This window comes from Primulina huaijiensis, chromosome 16 (genome assembly GCF_012295235.1).
Source record: "Primulina huaijiensis isolate GDHJ02 chromosome 16, ASM1229523v2, whole genome shotgun sequence".
Lineage (NCBI taxonomy): Eukaryota > Viridiplantae > Streptophyta > Magnoliopsida > Lamiales > Gesneriaceae > Primulina > Primulina huaijiensis.
The window spans coordinates 7,980,409-7,985,194 of NC_133321.1; the positions used below are offsets into that span (position 1 = coordinate 7,980,409).

The following is a 4,786-nucleotide window of genomic DNA, read 5'->3' on the forward strand; positions in this document are numbered from 1 at the left end:
CAACTAACTTTTACTTTCCACATCTAACTTTTACTATATCGCAACTAACTTTTACTTTTCGCATCTAACATTTACTTTATCGCAACTAACTTTTACTTTCCGCATCTAACTTTTACTTTATCGCAACTAACTTTTACTTTCCGCATCTAACTTTTACTTTACCGCAACTAACTTATTAAATCATATATTTCATTTAGGCAATAGCGTGGCTCTGCCGGTTGTTCTAAATGAAATATAATGATTTAATTTAACATTTATTTTATGCAGTTATATATTTATATAGTTATATATATAATCATAGGTACCATATATAAAATATCGGTGAATTCGGTATTTTCTATAGTGGGAACTATATTATATTAGGTGTGTGTTTAAATATTTTTATTTTCTTGGAACCATTATTTATGGTGGTTTCCTTTGTTTTACTTTTAGTTAAACAATATTGCATAAACCAAGAATAAATCCTCGAGCCTTGACAAAATTTATAATTTGTAAACTTCGTTCTTGCATTTGGTAATCTATAAATTAATAAATTTAAACTTAAAATAACCTCTCTGTGGATCGATCTCGTACTTACGAAATATATTACTTGCAGACAACCTACACTTGGGTGAATTATAATTTAAGTAGTAGCAAGTTTTTGGCGCCGTTGCCGGGGAGGTATAAATTAAGTTTATATTTGTTAATTATGTTTTATTTATAAGTATTGTGTTTTTTTTTTTTTGAGTATTTGGAGTCGAAAAAAAAGTGGTAGACTTATTCGAGTATCTGAAAATAATTTAAACATGGATGATAATTCAAATAATCAAGATAATGATAACAATAATAACAATAATAATAATAATAATCAAGAACATGATCAATTAAGAACACTTAGGCACCATATGAACCCTATTAGAACTAGTGCCCCATCTTGTTTAGTTTTTCCTCCTGATGCATCTAATTTCAACTTTAAACCTCAAATTATTCAACTTTTACCAAATTTTCATGGCTTAGATTCTGAAAATCCATATTTACATCTAAGAGAATTTGAGGAAGTTTGTAACACTTATAATGATCAAAATTGTAGCATGGATATAGTTCGATTAAAGCTTTTCCCTTTTTCTTTAAAAGATAAAGCTAAAACATGGCTACAAAATTTGAGATCAAGTTCAATAAGATCATGGGAAGAAATGCAACAACAATTTCTCAAAAAGTTTTTTCCTTCCCATAGAACAAACTCTTTTAAAAGACAAATTACTACTTTTTCTCAAAAACAAGGAGAAACATTTTATCAATGTTGGGATAGATATAAAGAATTACTTAATACATGCCCACATCATGGTTTTGAAACATGGAGAATAGTTTCTCACTTTTATGAAGGTCTAATACCTAAAGATAGGCAAATGATAGAATTCATGTGTAATGGAACTTTTGAAGATAAAAACCCAAATGAAGCTATGGAGTATTTGGATTCATTAGCAGAAAATGCTCAAAATTGGGATAATATAGGCACAATAGAACCACCAACAACTAAAATCAATAATTCAACAAATGGGGGTGGTATCTATAATCTTAAAGATGATATAGATATTCAAGCTAAACTTGCATCTTTAGCAAGAAAAATTGAGTCATTAGAAATGAAAAAGAGTGGTCAATTAAAAAGTATTCAAGAAATTGTTTGTCATATATGTGATACACATGATCATGCTACAAAAGATTGTCCAACATTACCTTCATTTAAAGAATGTCTCCATGAACAAGCAAATTATGTTAACAATTATAAAAAACCAATACTAGATCCTTTTTCAACATCATATAATCCTGGATGGAAAAATCATCCTAATTTTAGTTGGAGGAATGATAATAATGCACAACCCTCACAACAATATTTTCAAAATAACCAAAATCATCAAGGTTATATTCCTTATGTTACACCTCCAAGAAAAAACTTTGAAGATGTAATTCATGCATTTATCCAAAAGCAAGAATCTATCAATATTCAAAACAGTCAATCTATGACTGATTTGAAAGAAACTCTTGCAAAATTTGCATCTGCACTTAATATTCATGAAAAAGGAAAATTTCCATCTCAACCTCAACCTAATCCTAAAAATCAAAATCAAGAATTAAAAAATGAAAAAATTGATCAAATAAAATCTGTTATTACCCTTAGAAGTGGTAAAATAGTTAATGATCCATATAGTAATGAAAACAAGGATCATTTAAAATCAAAGAGTAAGGATGATAATCCTGATACTTTTGAGAATGATGATACCTTAAATTCTAAAAATAATATGTTGAATGATAAATCATCTGAAATAGTAAATGAATCAAATAAACCTCCACCATTTCCTCATGCATTAACAAATCATAAAAAACAAAAAAATGATTCTGATATCTATGAAGTTTTTAAACAAGTAAAGATAAATATTCCATTATTAGATGCTATTAAACAAGTACCTTCATATGCAAAATTTTTAAAAGACTTATGTACTGTGAAGAGAAAATTGCATGTGAAGAAGAAAGCATTCTTGGCTGAACAAGTAAGTTCTATTCTTCAAAATAATTCTAGTTTAAAATATAAAGATCCTGGTTGTCCAACAATTTCATGTATTATTGGAGAAAATAAAATTAAAAAAGCTTTGTTAGATTTGGGAGCAAGTGTGAATTTACTTCCTTATTCAGTTTATGAAAAACTTAATTTAGGAGAATTAAAACCCACTTCTGTTACTCTCTTACTGGCGGATAGGTCAATCAAAATACCTAGAGGTATTGTAGAAGATGTGTTGGTTCAAGTTGATAAATTCATATATCCTGTAGATTTTATTGTTTTGGATACACAACCAATAGAAGTACATAATGAAATTCCAGTAATATTGGGACGACCATTTCTAGCAACTTCAAATGCTTTAATTAATTGTCGAAATGGAATAATGAAATTGTCTTTTGGAAATATGACTCTAGAACTTAATGTGTTCAATTTATGTAAACAACCAAGTATTAATGAAAATGAATATGATAATGAAATTGAAACAATTATGGAAGAAAATATACAAGAAGAAAACTTAAATCAACAATCTGAAGTTTTTTCAATAGAATGTTTTGAGTCTGAAAATAATTTTAAAAAAGATGATAATACAAAACTTGAATTAAAAGTTTTACCATTCGAATTGAAATATGTATTTCTTGGTGAAAATAAAACATTTCCTGTTGTAATTTCTTCCACTCTTCTACCAAATCAAGCAGAAGATTTAATTAAATTACTTAAGAAATATAAAAATGCAATTGGATGGACTTTGAAAGATATAAAAGGTATAAATCCTTTAATTTGCACACATAAAATTCATTTGGAAGAAAATGCTAAAACATATCAACAACCACAAAGAAGGTTAAATCCACATATGAAAGAAGTTGTTAAGAATGAAGTATTAAAACTATTAGACGCTGGAATTATCTATCCAATCTCAGATAGTAAATGGGTAAGTCCAACACAAGTAATACCTAAAAAGTCAGGCATCACTGTTATAAAAAATGAAAAAGGAGAGTTATTACAAGCTAGGATTCTATCTAGTTGGTGTATGTGTATTGATTATAGAAAATTAAATGATGCAACTAGAAAAGATCATTTTTCACTACCATTTTTAGATCAAATTCTAGAAAAAGTAACAGGAAATTCTTATTACTGTTTTCTTGATGGGTATTCGGGGTATTATCAAATACCTATATCATTAGAAGATAAAAAAAAAACTACGTTCACTTGTCCTTTCGGAACTTTTGCATTTAAAAGAATGCCATTTGGTTTATGTAATGCTCCGGCTACTTTTCAAAGATGCATGTTAAGTATTTTCAGTGATATGATTGAAGAATTTGTAGAAGTTTTTATGGATGATATAACTGTTTTTGGAAACTCATTTGAAAATTGTCTTAAAAACCTAGAAGAAGTATTAAAACGATGTGATGAAAAAAATCTTGTTTTAAATTGCGAAAAATGTCATTATATGGTTAAATTTGGGATTGTGTTAGGTCATGTGATATCTGAAAAAAGAATTGAATTTGATAAAGCCAAAGTTGATGTTATTGCTAATTTAACATCAAAAAAAACGGTCAAAGAAGTTCGATCATTCTTGGGTCATGCAGGTTTTTATAGAAGGTTTATAAAAAATTTCAGCATAATATCTAAACCAATTTCGATTCTTTTAACAAAAGATACACAATTTGAATGAACTCAGAAATGTGAAAATGCTTTTAAAAAAATAATTAATCTTTTAATTGCATCACCTATTTTACAACCTGCAGATTGGTCTTTACCATTTGAATTAATGTGTGATGCAAGTTATTTTGTTATAGGAGCTGTGTTAGGACAGAGAAAATAAGGAAAACCGTATGCAATCTATTATGCTAGTAGAACCTTAAATAGTGCCCAAATAAATTATTCAACTACTGAAAAAGAATTACTTTCAGTAGTATTTGCATTAGATAAGTTTCGATCTTATTTAATTGGTTCTACTACTATTGTGTACACTGATCATTCTGCCGTAAAATATTTATCAAATAAACAAGATGCTAAGCCAAGATTAATACGGTGGATTTTATTGTTACAAGAATTTGATATTATAATTAAAGATAAAAAAGGAAAAGAAAATGTCGTAGCCGATCATTTATCTAGAATAATGACTGAATCATCTCATAATGAAATACCAATAAATGAAAATTTTCCAGATGATCAGTTGTTTTATGCTACTATTATGCCCTGGTTTGCTAACATTGTAAATTTTATTGTGACAAATAAAATGCCTTCTCATTG

The 4,786-nt window shown here is 27.9% G+C and overlaps 1 non-coding gene across 1 annotated transcript; it reads right to left on the minus strand.

Moving 5' to 3' along the window:
* Window positions 1–1,216: 1,216 nt before the first annotated feature.
* On the minus strand, window positions 1,217–1,327 carry LOC140962214 (small nucleolar RNA R71). Its single transcript, XR_012172493.1, has one exon. It is a non-coding gene; the product is annotated as a small nucleolar RNA R71 (small nucleolar RNA).
* Between the last annotated feature and the right edge of the window lie 3,459 nt (window positions 1,328–4,786).